At 38.5% G+C, this 19220-nt stretch overlaps 1 non-coding gene across 1 annotated transcript; it reads left to right on the forward strand.

Moving 5' to 3' along the window:
* Positions 1 to 913: 913 nt before the first annotated feature.
* On the forward strand, positions 914 to 1021 carry LOC131177798 (small nucleolar RNA R71). Its single transcript, XR_009147084.1, has one exon. It is a non-coding gene; the product is annotated as a small nucleolar RNA R71 (small nucleolar RNA).
* Positions 1022 to 19220: the final 18199 nt, after the last annotated feature.

The raw sequence follows: 19220 nt of genomic DNA on the forward strand, positions 1-19220 counted from the left end.
AAATGCTTAGCGCGACGGATTGTTTCCTCCTGTAGGTACAGGAGACCACCACCGCTAGCAGCAGCAGTAGCAGTAGAGCGCGGATAGAGAGTTGATCAGATCTGCTAGAGTGTCAGTCACCTCATCAGTCATTTTGGTAGGGCTCATGTATATTTAGGTTTTTGCATTTTGGTTATTGTATGTAAGTAAACAGTGTAAGTTATTTTGTGATTGTAAATAAAATTGTAAATATTGTACTTGAGTTTATATGAATGAAATAAAGTATTTAATTTACTTGAAATGATTATGAGTATTATGATGAGATGACATTGTTTATGAAAAATATGAAATGAATATGGACTGTTTAATAGGTAAATAAGGAAACCCGCCACGTACTAATAAAATAGACGAGACTCTGTCTTGGTCTTCACAAAAATAAGATGTGATAAAAAAAACTAAAAAAAATCTACACATAAGATAATGAAATTAAATAGACATTAAATTAATATTGTACATGACAAGACAGGATAGGATGCTCCGGCATCGAATGTAGAGCACCTTGCTCGACTACACTGTTGACGGGTGAGGGGTATTACAAGCAACTTGTTGAGAACTTCTAGAAGATGATGATGAACTGACAAGCATAGTTAGATCTTTCATCTTCTTTGCCAACACATTTTTGAGTGCATCAAATTTGGCATTGATCATGTTGAATGGATCAAGATCATACATTCCAGCTGCTTGCTTCTTTTGAGTCGGAGCTGGCCCTCTTGAACTACTCCAAAGATGAGTATTCTTTGCAATTTTCTCTAACAACTCATAAGCTTTATCTTTAAGTTTAATAATAAATTCCCCAACAGTTTGAGCATCAATAATTCCTCTGATAGCAGGAGTAACATTTGTGTAGAAATTCTGATTAATCATCTATTTAGGAATGGCATGATATGGACATTATCTCTCTAACTCCTTCCATCTCACCCATGACTCATAAAGGGTCTCATCTTCTCTTGGTCAAAAAGCAATCATTTAATTCCTTAATTCTTGAGTTTTTCCAGGTGGAAAGTACTGCGCAAGAAATGCATCAGTGAGCTGCTCCCAATTTCTGATTGAATTATGAGATAGAGAATCAAACCAATCCAATGTTCTATCTTTCAAAGAGAATGGAAACAATTTCAGCCTTACTGCATCATCAGATACTCTAGGTTGCTTTTGTATATCGCAGATCATAGAACTTTCTTAAGATGAGTATGTGAATTTTTTGAAGGATGACCTCCAAATTGAGAATTCTGAATCATTTGAAGTACCCCAAAATCCATCTTATAGCTACTTGCATCAATCTTTGGTCTTGCTATACTCTCTCTCAAGTCATCAAAATGAGGGAATGCATGATCCATCATACTTTTCTTAGGCACATTAGCATTGACTACTACTTCCTCACGAGCTTCATTCTCATTATTTTGATTGTTTACACCATTACCACCACCAATTCTAACTCTTTCTTCAGCCATTTCTATTTCAACTTCAGCTACTCTCAAAACTTATTTTCTTCTTCTGGTCTCTTTCTTGTTGGCTCTACAAAACTTCTCAATTTTAGGATTGAATAATAAGGATGTGTCACTTGTGCTTTTGGCTCTTCTCATAAAAGATTACAAAGTACCTAAAAAGAACAAGCAAAACACAAAGTGAAAAGATAATATAAAAATAAAATCTATAAACAACTAAAATAATCAAGAATTCTATCTTAAACAAACAACTCCTCGGTAACGACACTAAAACTTGATGTATCATAACCGCAAGTGCACGGGTCTTTCAAGTAGTATAGAAAAAGATATCATTCCCACGAAGAGTTGTGTTTTCAATTGAATTTTTTATGTAAAATAAATTATAATAAAATTGTCATTTAATCAAACAAATAAAAGAAATTTGGAAATTTGAATTTTAAGGTATGAAAATGTAAATCTAAACTCAAATAATGACTAATTTAATAATTGGTTGAATAAAGAAATTGAGAAAATCAATAATGAAAATTGATAATATGAGATTAAACTAAGCAGTCAAAAGTAAATTTCTAAGCAACAATTGATAAAAGACAATTCCAGAGTTAAGGGTTTATATTCAAGTCAATTTGAGATTTTGCTAGCTAGCCCAATCTATAAAATCTATGGGTTTAAAGGAGACTGATTCTAAAATCCTTTGAAATCTCTTTCAAGTGAGACAAAGAGTGCCTTAGTTAACTTAATCCTACTTTCGTGGCGTTAAAATTAACCAAGACCCATTAGGTTCTTTAATCAATCTATTAATCCTCTTAACCCTTAGTCTATTTCTAGATCTAAGTTAATTAAGTCCAATTTCTTGATTATTTATCACTTGACTTTCTCCACATAACTTAATGAGGCCCTTCATTAAGCATGTGAATAAGCACATAAGAAATGGATTAAACCTTATAAATTTCATTAAATTGAGACTAACCCAGTTCAAATCCAAAAAAATAACGCAAATATTACATTCCTAACTTCAGAATCAAAAGAAACTACTCACAATCCATGTTTAATACAAGAAATTCTAAGTAAAAGAGGATATAAATCATGAAAATAAACTAAAACTGAAGAAACCTAATAGATGGCATGAAGAAACGGTGAAGAAAGAGAAGAATCCAAGCTATAGCAGTCCAAAAATGGCATGTGCCTCCCTTTTTTCTCTCTTCTTTCTCCAATCTTTCTCCTTATTCTCCTTCCTTTTGCAAAAAGTGATGTAAGGATGCTTAAATACCCCTAACAAAAACCCTAGGATAAGCTAAAAATGGGCTGAAATAAAGTCATTATACATGTGAGAACATTTGCTTCTTCAGCCAATTAATAAGGAAGTGCATAGGCTATGCAGGATCTACACAAGCTGTGTAGATTTTGGCATGTCTGTAATTTTTTGTGAAGGTGCACAATTGACTTGCACAAGCTGTGTAGCATATTTTGCAAGTTTTGGTAACTTCAGATGTCTTCCATGAAGGTGCATAAGGGACCTACACAACTTGTGCAACACGTTATACAAGTTTCAGCAGTTTGAAAATTCCTTCTGTGAAGTTGTACAAGGTAGGCGTGAAAGTGCACAAACTGTGCAATGCGTTGTGCAAGTTTCGATAGGTGCAATATTTCTTCCGTGAAGCTGAATAGGTAACCTGTAATGGCCCGGCCCACTAGTGATATTGTCCGCTCTGGGCCGAAGCCCTCACGGTTTTAAAACACGTCAATAGGGGTTAGGAACTATCAACTTATAAACCCAGCATCTCTCCCGTGTTTTGTCGATGTGGGATTTGCCTAGGGTGTTACAATCCACCCCCCTTATGGGACTCAGCGTCCTCGCTGAGGTTTGCCCCACCATCGTTCAAGGTTGCACGCGGAGTGGCTCTGATACCACAAATGTAATGGCCCGGTCCACTAGTGATATTGTGCGCTCTGGGCTGAAGCCCTCACGGTTTTAAAACGCGTCGCTAGGAGTTACGAACCACTAACTTATAAACCCAGTATCTCTCCCGTGTTTTGTCGATGTGGGATTTGCCTAGGGTGTTACAATCCACCCCCCTTATGGGACTCAGCGTCCTCGCTGAGGTTTGCCCCACCATCGTTCAAGGTTGCACGCGGAGCGGCTCTGATACCACAAATGTAATGGCCCGGCCCACTAGTGATATTGTCCGCTCTGGGCCGAAGCCCTCACGGTTTTAAAACGCGTCAATAGGGGTTAGGAACTATCAACTTATGAACCCAGCATCTCTCCCGTGTTTTGTCGATGTGGGATTTACCTAGGGTGTTACATAACCTGCATAGGCTATGCAGTCCTTTGCGCAGATTTCAACAGGTTCAAAATTACTTCTAATTTCTATACGAAAGCTGCACAGGCTATGCAGTAAGTTGTGCAGATTTCGATAACTCTCATATTCTTCAATTTTCAAGCTTCATTTTAGTACTTTTGGACCTGGAAAACACTCCTCACTTGCCCAATTACTCTTTAGTCCCTCAAAAACACTTTCTATCTACAAAATAAAGCAAGATTACAAATTAGTCCAAAAATTAAAAATTATGCAAAAGTAACTAAATAACTACTAAAATGAACTAAAATTGACTAAGAAATCAATAAAATGACTATGAAATTTATTCTAAATGACTATATAAAATGCATGTATCATTTCAAAATATAAATAGAAGTACTCTATGATTTGGTTCCAATATAAGTGCATTTGAGGATTTTTTGAATATATGTAAATGCAACCTGTATAATATCCCTCAACAACCTTGAATTTCTTTTAAAAGCTAAAATTCTAACAAAACCTTAAATGGATGTTAGCATTTTTAGCTCTTGTCAACTATTTCATAATGTACATATTGTATTCCTGTAACAAGCCTAAATACTTGAGATAAATAAACAAATAATTGCTAAAATAAAAATTACCCTTGACAACATTCACTATAAATTGACTTTTAGGGTAGGAGACAAGCACACTTGAAAAAGAAAATAACATTAAAACACAAAATGGCTAGCTCTAAAAATAATGTTATAGTATTGTGGATGGTACCAATGTTTCTTACTATGACGGCGATGGAAGGAATCAAGGTTGTACTTCACTATATATTTTATACATGGTGAACTTGTAAATGGTATTAAGTTCATTTCATTTATCATATGATAACTAATTTGAATTAGAAGTATATACTATAGATATAAAGGAATGAATAAATAGTTAATGCATGAAGAAAAAAGAACTATATGAAATTCTCCTTTTTCTCTCATAATTTAAAAATTTCTTGTGAGTATACCCTTTTGTCAGAGAGCATACTACTAGAAAGTAGGGTTGAGCACTATCTGGCTTGAAATAAATAAACCAAACCAAACCACTATAATTCATTAAGTTTTAGTGGGAAAATAACAATTTTTTTGAAAAGAAATATAATAAATTTTATAGTTGAAATTTTTATTTCAAAAAATTTTAGGGGGCATGGCCCCCTCATCATCTGAATAGTTCCTCTTGTATTGGTAATGACACATAGCATAGATTGTGGTAATGACAAAGCTTATATGCAATTTCAAATTTTTTATTTTTTATATTAAATTAAAAAATAAATTTAAAATTAGTTTTATACATTAAAATTATAATTAGTCATGTGCAAAGTATACATAATTTACTAATCCGAGATGCTTATTAAACACAAAAATCAAAATAAGCGTACATATATATGATGTTCTCAAGGTTTAAGAAAAATAAAACTAAAAAATTAGAACAAATTTCTATTAATAAATGCTTTAAATGCCCATACTTCTTTTAGAAATTATTTTTAGCGTACAAGCATGGTAAATACTAAAATATGTGGGGATGATAAATTTTTCATTCGACATGAATACATTAGCCTCAGAAATACAATAAGAATATTATTTACTCACAATATTCATGTAAAAGTTAGTTGTGGAACAAGATGTTGAAAATTGGCATTTAAATTACTTTTTGCAAACACTTCAAATTAATTAGAAGTTGTATGTTTGTTAATTGTACAACAACAATTGTCAAAGACATCAGTTAAGCTCTTACCAATTATTGCATTACAAAATGAAATTAATGTTTTTGTCATCAAAATTTTAATACTAGGTCAATCATTGGCAGAATTAATATATTATGAAAAATAGAAAGTAACAATTTCTATTTTCAAAGATGTTTAAAAAGTTATAATTGTAGAGTTTAATCAAACTATTAAAGGCATTCATATTTAATAAAAATATTCTTATAATGTAATTTAATTAAGAAAATAAACTTAAGTTGAATGCTTTTATGCTTTAAAAAAGCTATGAGTAGTTAGTACTAAATCTTATGCATTAAGTTAAATTTAAATCCTTATTACCATTTCTTTAAAAGTTTTAATACAAAATCAGTTATTGCCAACATTAATGCATTATGAATAAGAGAAAGTTAAAATTTCTATTTTCAAGAATGTTATAAGATTTATAATTTTGGAGTTTAATCAAACTGTTAAAGGCATCCATATTTGATAAAAATATTCTAATAATATAATTTAATTAAGAAAGAAATTTAAATTAAATGCTTTTATGTTTTAAAGATGCTATGAGTAGTTAGTACTATGTCTTAAGCAGTTAAATTTAAAAATTTAAATTCATATTACCATTTCCTTTAATTTAAAGATGATTTGTGTTTCAAAATATAAATTGATGTACCCTATAATTTGTTTCCAATATAAGTGCATGTGAGGATTTTTTGCATGTATGTGAATGCAACCCTATATAATATCCCTCAACAACCTCTTATTTCTTATAAAAGTTAAAATTCTAACAAAACCTTAATTGCATGTTGCCATTTTTAGCTCTTGTCAACTATTTCATAACGTACATAATGTATTGCTGTAACAAGCCTAAATACTCGAGATAAATAAACAAATAATTGCTAAAATAAAAATTACTCTTGATAACATTCACTATAAATTGACTTTTAGGATAGGCGATGTCACAACCCAAATTATGGGCTGGACTGACACTAGGACTTGGATCAGCATAAGGCCTCCAAAGCCCGTAGTAAGCCCAACTAATCTCTAACCCGTCCATGAAGCCCAAATTTTGATCCCAATTTCAAGAAATCAACTGGACAGAGTTCGTTCATAACATGGACCATCCAATGGGAAGTTCTTAACTCACCTGACCTGTAATCTCAAAATGAAACCATTTGGGAAGCTCAACTTGTAACGGCCCAACCCACTAGTGATATTGTCCGCTCTGGGCCGAAGCCCTCACGGTTTTAAAACGCGTTGCTAGGGGTTACGAACCACTAACTTATAAACCCAGCATCTCTCCCCTGTTTTGTCGATATGGGATTTTCCTCGGGTGTTACAATCCACCCCCCTTATGGGACTCAGCGTCCTCGCTGAGGTTTGCCCCACCATCGCTCAAGGTTGCATGCAGAGCGGCTCTGATACCACAAATGTAACGGCCCGGCCCCGCTCTGGGCCGAAGCCCTCACGGTTTTAAAACGCGTCACTAGGGGTTACGAATCGCAAACTTATAAACCCAGTATCTCTCCCGTGTTTTGTCGATGTGGGATTTGCCTAGGGTGTTACAATCCACCCCCTTTATGGGACTCAGCGTCCTCGCTGAGGTTTGCCCCACCATCGCTCAAGGTTGCACGCGGAGCAGCTCTGATACCACAAATGTAATGGCCCGGCCCACTAGTGAAATTGTCCGCTCTGGGCTAAAGCCCTCACGGTTTTAAAACGCGTCACTAGGAGTTACGAACCACCAACTTATAAACCCAGCATCTCTTCTGTGTTTTGTCGATGTGGGATTTGCCTAGGGTGTTACAATTCTTCCCCTTTAAATAAAATTTTGTCCTCGAAATTTACACAGTGTAATTAATCGAGGGACTGCTATCGATGTGGGATTTGCCTAGGGTGTTACAATCCACCCCCCTTATGGGACTCAGCGTCCTCACTGAGGTTTGCCCCACCATTGCTCAAGGTTGCACGCGGAGCGGCTCTGATACCACAAATGTAACGGGCCGGCCCACTAGTGATACTGTCTGCTCTGGGCCGAAGCCCTCACAGTTTTAAAACGCGTCGCTAGGGGTTACGAACCACCAACTTATAAACTCAGCATCTCTCCTGTGTTTTTTCGATGTGGGATTTGCCTAGGGTGTTACACAGCTCACCCTTACAATCATCCACAATTCAATATAAAATCAAATGCGAGTCCAACTCCCTCATCCAACAAGCCATTCATCCACACATTTACACATACATAGATTAATAAGTTTACAACTCCAAAATAATTAATCTTACAGTCCCAAGCTAAATAAAATGGTTCTACACATGCGAAAATCTAGAATTCAAATTTAACAATACAAATTAAGGAAATAGAAATTAATGGACCTGCAAGGAAGAAAGCAAGTTAAATACAAGAATAAGCTCTCCTGTAACCTGGAAAAATAGAGTGAACAGGAGTGAGCGTTCAACTTATAGAGTAAGATATTGATTTTAAAGATAATTTCTATAACTATCTAATTCTAATGCATCCTTGAGGATGAAATGCAACATCGATCAATAATTTTTACCAAATTCAAACAATATTCACCCATAGAATAATTTGGAGTACTCATACACACATGTACCATATAAAATAAAATAAATATGGGAGTTGATCCCCTATACAGCTCTCTTAGTCCAAAACCTGCCAGCGAGGTCAACTTGAGCCGAACTTTCACTTAATAATCCAGTTGTGGAGGTCAATGAGATCAACTCAAAGCCGTACTCGTCCCGACTTCCTTAAAAAGGACTAGGCCTCAAGCGAGACAAGCTCAAGCCGATTTTCCCATCCTACCCATATCCATCACACCACACTACACGTATGCCGACACACGCACATAGCTCCAAATTACTCTAAGGCGACATCCACATTTATTTTTACAATTAAGAAAATGTAACATAAAATGTGCCTAGCATTTAGCTACATACATATATTTATATGCGATGCATGAGCATACCTTGAATATATAATAATATTGAAATTGTAATTAAAATCAATATCTACTTACAAATTAACCGTTGATCACTGAGGCGACTGGGCAGAGGAGGAAGGCTGGCCTAGCTCACCTAAAGATTATATCAAAAATTTTATCAATATTTATTCAAATAAAACTTCAAAGAGTCAAAGGATAAATTCTAAGTTTTGCCGAAAATCCAGTAGAGTTTCCCCTATACCTAGGACCTACCTAATATACAAAATAATCCAAATAACAATTCTAATATACAAAATACCACATCCACATCTCATCATCATCATATGGCCCCTCCTGGGCCCTCCAAAATAGTAAATACTCACAATTTTAAAAAATTACATTTTAGTCCCTATAAATATCATTTTATTATAAATCATCCAACCGAGCTCTAAAATTTTTAAAATTTTGCCCGTGGTCTTTAACAATATTGTGAAGCTAATACAAAAGGATTAATAATTTTTTAGCTACCCATGAATATTTTATAGATTTTTATTCTAAATTCAGCACTAGGAAATTGAAGGAACTTAGGGTTCGGGTTTACCTATGCTAATTTTGACGCTTGGAATGCATCCAAGGCATCTGAAAATGGTGGGGTGGACTATAACTTTGACCCAAATTAAAAGTTGTTTCGGCAGCCTGTCTGTCCGGCTACAAAATGCAAACCTGAGCAACAATTGAATTTCCTCAAAACGAAAATACCTACGTGAAGCTCATAATACCAGGAGTTAGAATAAAATTTTTATTTAATTAAATAAGCTCATTAAGGGCTCGAAAAATCACTGTAAAGTCTGTGAGACCCACCAAAATTTTGGTTTCGGAAAAATTTCAAATTGGTGTCTTTGCAAAGCCCTCGATGAGTGAAGCATGCTAGTGGTCTTAGATTTTTGATAAGATTTACAGTTTGAAAGAGATCTAGCCTAGAAGTTAAAATGGGCTAAAAATTTTGAAGCTTGATTCGGACAAACCGAGAAACGATACTATGCAAACTTGGTATCTACACGATGCCCATGAAGAGAGGAGCGTTTTGATACTAAGAACACCAAAAACGGTGATCGGAGGAGAAAGTTATGGCTAGAAAAGAAAAAGGAGAAAAAATGAAAAAGAGAGAGAGAGAGAGAGAAGAGAGATGTAACACCCTAGGCAAATCCCACATCGGCAAAACACGGGAGAGATGCTGGGTTTATAAGTTGGTGGTTCGTAACTCCTAGTGACGCGTTTTAAAACCGTGAGGGCTTTGACCTAGAGCGGACAATATCACTAGTGGGCCGGGCTGTTACATTTGTGGTATCAGAGCCGCTTCGCGTGCAACCTTGAACGATGGTGGGGCAAACCTCAGCGAGGACGCTGAGTCCCATAAGGGGGGGTGGATTGTAACACCCTAGGCAAATCCCACATCGGCAAAACATGGGAGAGATACTGGGTTTATAAGTTGGTGGTTCGTAACCCCTAGTTGTAACACCCTAGGCAAATCCCACATCGGCAAAACACGGGAGAGATGCTGGGTTTATAAGTTGGTGGTTCGTAACTCCTAGTGATGCGTTTTAAAACCGTGAGGGCTTCAGTCCAGAGTGGACAATATCACTAGTGGGCCAGGCCATTACATTTAGTGGTATCAGAGCAGAGGTTTAGGCGGTCCTAGACCTAGATAGATAGAAAGAAATAGTTGCATCACATGCATGGGCCTATAGATAGAGTCAAGGTGACACTAATACAGATCTATTCTTTGTCTATTTTATAGGATCGATGACATCTGATCCTTCAGAGCACGGACCTCCAGGACCGATAGAGGAAGAAGTAGAGAGTCACGCTTTGCACTGCTTTTAATCGAGCGCGATGCGATGAGAGCGAGAACCATCATTGGGTACTTTAGTAAGGACACAACAGGCCTTCCTAGGGCAAATGACTCAATTGCTCCGTCAGGTCACTGGAGCTATGCCACCACCTCCCCAGCTAGTATATAGGACCCCAGTAGAGAGAGTTAGAAATGATGAGCAGTTTAGGAGAGACAGGCAGTGCAAGAGAGGGTCTGGACCTGGCCAGTCCAGTGTAGCTACTACAGAGAGCAAGAGACCCAGGGGGTCTCAGGGTTAGATTCAGAGTAGAGAACAGAGGCAGAGATTCCAATTTGCCCCGAGGAGAGGAGGTCAGATGAGTGTATCAATTGACAATTCTATGGGTCCTATAGCACGGAGATCAATCCCGATGCCAATTTGTACACATTATAGGAAGAACCACAGAGGAAAGTGTAGATTACTAACGGGTGGATGTTTCAGATGTGGGTCCATAGAGCATTTTTTTTGAGAGATTGCCCATGGAGGAGTGCTCCCACAGCTCCACCACAGACTCAGAAGTCTGCCTCGACAGTACAGAGGGGTAGAAGACCGATGAGACCAGAGATAGCTGGTACATCACAGAGAGCTTATAAGACTATAGAACACCCCGAGGCTGAAGTAGCATCCCGCGTGTACGCTATGGCTCGAGAAGAGCCAAATCCGGTAGACGTTATTAGAGGTATATTTCCTAATTATAATACCTTTAAGTATGTATTGATAGACCCTAATTATATTCACCCCTATATATATATATATTATATCTCCTGTTAAAAAGAGGATACCGAGAGATGGGTTAGAAGATGACATGCTTGTCACCAACCCTTTGAACCATAAGGTTATGGTAGATTATCAACCGAAAAGGATCGTATCAAAGATAATAAATGAAAATGAGAAGGAGGCTGTATATGAGATGAAAGAAGATAAGTACAGAACGGGTTGAGAAAAAAAAAAAGAGTTAGTCTATTGGGATTATACCGTGGTGACTATGCAATGCTCTTAATGTTTGTGCTGTAAGCTGCAGATTACAGTACCGACATGGGACTATTGTGTAGAGCTACGTATTTCCAATAGTAAATCGAGATAAGGATAAGATTGTAGAACTAGAATTAATAAGACAGACTAAAGAAAAAGTAAAGTATTATAACACAAAAAGGTGAAAAGAGAAGGAGATAGCGGTCCCTCAATTAATTACATTGTATAAATTTCGAGGACGAAATTTTATTTAGAGGGGAAGAATTGTAACGCCCTCACCGTAGGTAGTCCGTACATTTTACTGTTCCGACGACTAATGTCTGTTCGGACAGTCAGGATGTCTGAAACTACACTTAAACTATAGTGAGGAGACATAAATTAATGAAATAAATATTAAAAAAAACTATAGGAAAAATCTTGAGAAAAATAAATTAAAATTTAGAGAATTTATTAATTGGTATAAAAAAATAAAAATAATCCGATGAGCACTGTCGCAAGGGATTTTGCGGTCGCCTGGACGATCACTCACCGAAGTGGGAAGGAGTGAGGAGTCGCCACCTTAGTTTTGAGGAAAACTAAAGAAAACCATTTAGAGGAAAATGAAACCACTTCAAGACAGAGATTCTAGGTTCGGGGTCCGTAAACGGGTGGGGAAGGTGTTAGGCACCCCACCTCGTCCCTTAATAAGAGTAAGTAGATTCAATTTTGGCGTTCTTTATAAATTGGTTAGGAGGGCTTGAATAGGAATGTTAATCCTTTTAGTAAAAGGAATATTTGATCTTTCACTAAATTCGGATTACCCAGATACATAAGTAAATGAGACAACCTTAGTGAGTTGGTGTCGCGAATCATCTTGGTTTTGGGACTATTTTACGTATAGGTTAAGATTTGGTGTGAGAATCGGATAAGAACTCTCCTCCGGTCTCTTTTAAGTTATTTATTAAAATTTTGGGGAAAGACCGGATAAGAACTCTCCTCCGATCTCTTTTAATGTTTATTAAAATCTTGAGGGGGGATCGGATAAGAACTCTCCTCCGATCTCCTCTAGACGTTTATTGAAAATTTTGAGTTGAGACCGGATAAGAACTCTCCTTCGATCCCTTTTTAATGGTTATTAAAATTTTGAGGGGAGATCGGATAAGAACTCTCCTCCGATCTCCTCTAGACGTTTATTGAAATTTTTGAGTTGAGACCGGATAAGAACTCTCCTTCGCTCTCTATTTAATAGTTATTAAAATTTTGAGTTGAGACCTGATAAGAACTCCTCCGATCTCTATTAGATTAACAGAGCCTGAAAGGGACTTTTCCGATCTCCCGGATTTTAATTTCGGCTATATGACATAAGAGCCTAAAGCTAAGGATTCTGGCATTCAAAGATGCTGGGGATAAGGCTTCTCGATACCTTTTGGCTAGATGGGGAAAACTAGACTTTATTTACCGACCTTCCATGTATTTATTTTACCAATATCTGTTAACGACCGATATATTTTGTTTTGTTTATTTTGGTTTTATTCTACTTTATGACCTCTTTGTCGAATTCTTTGTTTCGTCGGCTAGTAGTTTGGCTATCTTCCTGACACGTTATTCAGGTTCTCTCTTTTAAAAGAGACCCCTAAGTTGCAGTTACCTATGTCTTGCCTGACCATTTACACGCTACTAGGAACCAAAAAAAACTTGCATATAGAAATGACGAAGATTAATAAAACGACGAACTAATCAATAAAGAGATAACTCGAGAGTAACATTCTTTTGGGTCCTTTTGCACGAAATGAACTTGGAGAAAATCACATACTTAAGAAGAACAAAGAAAGTGCGAAAAAATAAATGTAAACATTTAGTAAAACAGCAATATGAGCTCTTACCTGTGAGGAGCCAAATCTACCGAAATAGCTACGAGGTGGCGAATAGAGATAAGACAGTGGGTGATAAGCGGAGAGATCGGCGTTAAATCGGGAAGTGAAGGAGCTTAGCTAAAATATAATCGATTAAGATAAAGCCGAGTGGAATGAAGTTTTGCTTAGGCGATTGGGAATGAAAACAGAGATGATAAAGGGTGAAAGTGAGGGTGTGACGGATAATGAACAAAGCTGAAATGTAGAGTTCCAGTATTCAGAATCCTTTTCAAGAAACACTTCAGAAAACTAGTTTCAAAAGTTTTTCCAATCAACACTTCAAAGTAGCGGAATAACAAACTAAATGGAGTTTTCAGAGTTCTTCCGCTATAATAACAGCTTCTCTTTTTTGTCCGTCCCTTGAACAGTTTTTCATGCTGGTATTTATAGGAATCGGGTGCTCCCCATGAAGGGTCAGGATTTATTTTGAGGGAGATGGAGGGTCAAGATTTCGAAGGACATGATCGGATGTCCAGGAATTAAAGAGAATCAAGATGAATGGCTGAGATCTCTCTTCAGAACATTTGTCCTTTTCTCCTTTCAATCTAACGGTCCCAAATCTTTTTTGTCCGGAACGATCTGAGGGCTAAGAGCGAAAGGCGCTGGTATTGTCGTCTCCTCTCTTGATCCAAGGGTTCCGGAGTTGTCCTTACAAGTGAGATCGGCGGGGGATTGGGATATACTGAGGTCATGACATACCACAGCACTTGTCAGCATTGCGGGCGATTCTTAGGCATGCGGTGGAGATCTCGCCTGCAACGCTTTAACTACCTCGGCTCTGATTCTGACAACGGTTATTTGGGATTTGTCTCATTCCTTTTGTCTTCCGATCCCTCTTCTTGACACGCCCCTATTCCAATCTCTCATGTTAATCTCCCGTCTTCCTATCTATTATTCCGATCTCTCCTTTTCTCTGGTCCGATCTGGTCAAAGCATTAATTTCCCCTTGATTCTCGAGGCCTTCGCTTCGTTTTCTGCTCAGCAATAAATGCTCATTTTCCCCTATACATACCCCTGTCGACAGAGACATTTCCTTCATCTGATTTTCCTCTCTTCCTTTCTTACTTTCCCTATTCTAGCTGCTCCGGTGGAAGTTCTGGCTATAACTGTGGCTTTGATCTTTTTCCGATGGAATTCTTTACTCACCGACTGAAAATTTACGATCCCGGTGATCGAATGACCTTAACTGACGATGGTGAGAGAACTGGATTTGACCGATCTGTATTGCGGACCTCGGTTGTACCGATCTCGAGTCGCTCAACTGAGTTCATTCGGCTTCTCATCACATTGAGTGTTCCGACAGCGGCTTTCCTCCACATTGGGTGTTAAAGCGGTGCCTCGGTTACGATCGGTGACACCCCTTTGGATCCGTCATAATGTGACATTCCGATCCCTAGAGATCGCCCAAATGATGTATTTTGTTTTCAATGTAATCCGATCTCTAGAGATCACAGAAATGATGTGATCCAATTTTAGTGTAATCCGATCCCTAGAGATCGCCCAAATGATGTAATCCGATCTTTTGAAAATAAAGACTTTATTTTGTCGGTTATCATCTTATTATTTTTGCATTGATTATTTTCCGATCTCTAATGTGATTATCCAATCTGGTTCTTTACGAATGACACTTAATCGATCCTTTATTCAAAATATTTAACTTATTATGCCGATCTCCAATTAGATCTCGGAACATTCGGATATTTGAGAGAAGTGTCGAGAATAGTCGAGTCCCACCAATCGATGCTGCCTAGAACCTCGCGAGCATTAAATGCTCGGACTAGTATAAATAGGGGTGGGAGGGTTAGCCGCTTGTTCTCTCATTCCATTTTCAATCCTGCTCACAACTTCGAAGTTCTCTCGTTTTCTCAAGTTCTTCCGACGCCGATCAGACTCCGGTAAGGGCTTTGATCTTCTTTTTTAGTTAAGTTCTTTATTCCCTTTGAAAATGAGCGGTGCCCGAGGTCAGAGAGCGGCGAGCCCTCCTTCCATTCAATTCTCATGGTCGTCCGATGACGAAGAGGTAGTCGGGCCAAGCACGCCTTTGAACCTCCCGGGCTTCCATTCCGTGTCGGGGCGGTCATACCATCAAGGCGTGCACTGTTTGGGAGGAGACTCCCTATAGATGAGCTACCGTCGGTTCTTCGAGTATCCGATCTGCAATCATTTAGCCAAGAATACAACATTCGGCCTGATTCGTACGAGCTAATCAAGTGCCATGGCGATCTTCGTGTCGATCACTCCTTTGAAGGGAATGACATGGTTATGGTGTACGAGGAACAGTTAAAGGCCGGTCTTCGGTTCCCTCTAGATGACTTCTATAAGGAGGTCCTAAAACTTCACCGAGCGTGCATTGCTCAAATTCACCCTAACTCGTGGCGGATCTTGGTAGCCTTCCGAGGTCTATGCCGAGCTAAGGGAATCAGACCTACGGCTAAGGTTTTCGCCGAGCTGCACAGACTAACTCGCCGAAAGGATGACGAACACTGGTTCTTTCAGGCGAAGCCTCATTGCGGGCTCTTTTCCGATCTGCCCTCATCCCTTAAGAATTGGAAGAACCGTTTCTTCATTCTGAGGAGCAAAGATCCGAGCTGCTTTGAGGACTTCCCCCGTAGCTGGTGGTACCAGGGGCCTTTGCTTCCGAAGCATATTACCCTGAACCAGGAGGAAAGCTTAATAGTGATGGATCTGAAGAGTCTGGCCGCCACTCAAAAGTATTCTTGTTTGGATGCGGTAACTGCCGAGTTGCACCATTGGACCATTCAACTGCTCACCGGCCAAGACCGCGAACTTCCGCTCTCTGACCTCGGCATTGGTATTTTCTATATCTCAGCTCTCAGGACCTTAGCGATCTCACTGACCTTTTCTTTGTGCAGGTATGGCGGGTGGTGAGGGTTCTAGGAAGCGGAAGAAGGACAAAGAGATCTCCCGGAAAATAAAGGAGATGAAGCGTTCGGAAATGCTTCGAACACCTGGTCATGAATCTGGGGGAGTACAAGGGGACCCGCCTCCACCTTCGGATCTGCCGACCGCTGAAGCTGTCCGATCTCCTCCTAGATTGGAAGAGCAACCTCTGGCTCTTCCAGTTGTTCCAAGCACAGAGAGGGGTCCTTCTCAATCTTCTGGGAGGACCTCTTCTCATGGCGCTCAAAAGCTAATCGAGTCCTCAAGAATAACGGATTGTTCGAGAACCCGGTTTTGCCCAAAGTCTTGGGGTCTTCCATCTTTCTTCGAGGATCGGGACAAAGCTATCCTCGAACAGCCTTGATGATATCTTGACTCATTCCATGAGCACGAACGTGGAGTGCACAGTGAATCGGACCATGGTTTGGGAGAAGGTTCGTCTGGGCAAGGAGATCGGAAGAAAAATCAGAAGTGGCTTCCCTCGATCTCAACTCTCATCCGCTCAAGATTATATATCTCAAGTTGAGGCGGCGAAGTTTTATGAGGATAGGGTGGCGAACCGAATCTTGTTCTGAAAGGAATCGGGCTCTCGGAGAAGTCCAGCGCTACAGTGCCAACGGTCAGTCGCCCAACTCATCAAGAGCTTAAAGAGAAAGGCAGGGGAGCTTAAGGAGAAAGATGAAGAGATGGTGGCGGAATTGCCGGGGCCTACGTGAATGCTCACAAGGACCTCTTGGCGAACTCCGAGCGTTACGGGAGGACTTCTCTTGGATGGCCGACCGGCTCTGAGGCGACGATGAGGACGGTGAGGAGGAAGCCGAGGTGGGAGAGAGTGAACAAAATGTAAATCAGTGGGGTGACCCTCCGGTAGAATAGCTTGTAAAAAAATGAAATGAAATGGGCTCTCTTTTGTTCAATGAATGGATGTGATTGGAAAATCTCTGAATTGCCTAAGTATTTGATTGTATGAGCATAGCGAAACAAGAACTAAATGCAATTATTAATCTAAGTGTAAGAGATCGGAAAGCATAATAAGCATGAGATCGGTGGGGAAGAAACGCTGAATGGGACTTGATTAAAATTAAAAATTTAACTAACACTTAAAATTGGAATCCTTATTAAACCGAACCAAAACCTTAACTCTTAAACTTTCGAAAGGGAGATCGGCAATAAAACTGGTAAGAAAAGATCTAGTGCCAGTTCATTTATCAGGAATATACTTGACGGGTCCTGAGTTTCGACAATGGGTTTGAGAGATCGGTGAGCGACAGACTGGTAAAGCTTTGACTGATGCGAGAACGTAACAACTTGATTTAATTCTTTGCGGGGAGAGATCGGAATTGTGACAGCCTATCAAAGAGGGATCGGAAATGTGATTAGCTGTCCGAAGGAGACTTAGTACCGGGGATCGGTTTCAAAGTTTTATTGATTTTGGGGATCGGCCAAAATATGGTGTCGACAAGCACCATGAAAGACATTTTGGTCATTTCACCCCTAGAGGTGAATTTTGACTTAAATGTCAAATTAAAATTTGGAAATAGAATAATTAACATAAATTAAATTTATGAATTTGAATTTGAAAAATGAGAAGAGAAAGAAGAAGAAAAGAAAAGAAAAGAAAAGAAAGGAAATAGATTTATGAAATTTAAAAACAATAAAGTACACATAAATGTATATATATAAATACCCACAAGAGACAAAACCCCACCAACCATTTTCTTCTTCCTCTTCTCTCTCTCTCCTTGCCGTCTCCCTTGGTCTCTCCCTCCCCACCATTGTTATCAAGCTTAAAGCTTGATTTCCCAAGCTTTCACTCACCAAAACCCATAGACCCCTTCACAAAAAATTTAGCCCACACCATAAGGAAGCTTTAGATACCCATAAAAAGAAGAAAGATTAAAGTTTGAAGTGGGTCACAAGAGGTTAGTGCACTAATCCCTCTTCTTCTCTTTATTAAACATGAAAAGCATGTTTAGCTAAGCATAAATACCATTAAAACAAAAAGAAAATCTAGAGGAAAGAACCCTTGAATTTTTGGCAGCCATGGAACTTGAAGTTTATTGCTTTTAAGTGATGAAAAATGGTTCCATGAGAATGTGTAATTAGTTGAAATGTTTGGGTGTTTGATTGTGTAGTGTTTGTGTAAATTTGAAACTTTGAAAACTAGGGTTTGTGTAAATATTGAGGACTTTGTGTAAAATGTTGAAATTGACCTATTGGGATGAGATTGTTGCTTATAGAAGTGTATTGCATGCAAATTGAAGTAAGGAAGTTGGAGGAGATTGAGTTTTGGAAGTGTTAATTTTCTGCAGGTTGTGTTTGTTGAGGGCAGTGTACATTTTAGGCCATAAATGAAATTGTGTGACCCCAATTGGTATGAGGCCAATTGGAGGTGAAACTAGACCCAAAATAGCCCATTTTCCATGAAGAAACTATGCCCAAATTCTGTCCAAAACTTGAGCTAAATACTGTCCAAATTCGGATTACCCTGCACCCAACCCAGAAAATGACCGAATGAACAGTACATGTTCATTTGGTCATAACTCTCTCTATACTGGTCCAAATGACCTAAAATTTTACCCATGGAAAGTTTAGACATAGGGATACACTTTTCATGAAGACCACTTAACCCAGTTTTGCCCTTAACCAATTCAAATTGGTAGCACAAGTTGGGCCACTGAAACTACCAACCCAGAAAATGACCAAATCAACAGTACGTATTCATTTGGTCATAACTCTCTCTATACTGGTCCAAATGACCTAAAATTTTACCCATGGAAAGTTTAGACATAGGGCTACACTTTTCATGAAGACCACTTAACCCAGTTTTGCCTTTAACCAATTCAAATTGCTAGCACAAATTGGGTCACTGAAACTGCCAACCCAAAAAATGTTCCAAAATACTGTTCCTTTGGTATGCTTGACTAGTTTTGGCAAAAATGCCATAACTTAGTCTCCAAAACTGCAAATTGAGTGAAACTAGTGCCAAAAGTTTTATAAGGCATAGTACAACAATTTTTATGTTTTGACCAAGCTCTAGAAACCATTGCATCCTAGGGAAAATATTAGCCAAAGTTAGGAATTAAAATCTAGAAAATGTTAAGTTGA

Source organism: Hevea brasiliensis, unplaced genomic scaffold (genome assembly GCF_030052815.1).
Source record: "Hevea brasiliensis isolate MT/VB/25A 57/8 unplaced genomic scaffold, ASM3005281v1 Scaf89, whole genome shotgun sequence".
Taxonomy (NCBI): domain Eukaryota; kingdom Viridiplantae; phylum Streptophyta; class Magnoliopsida; order Malpighiales; family Euphorbiaceae; genus Hevea; species Hevea brasiliensis.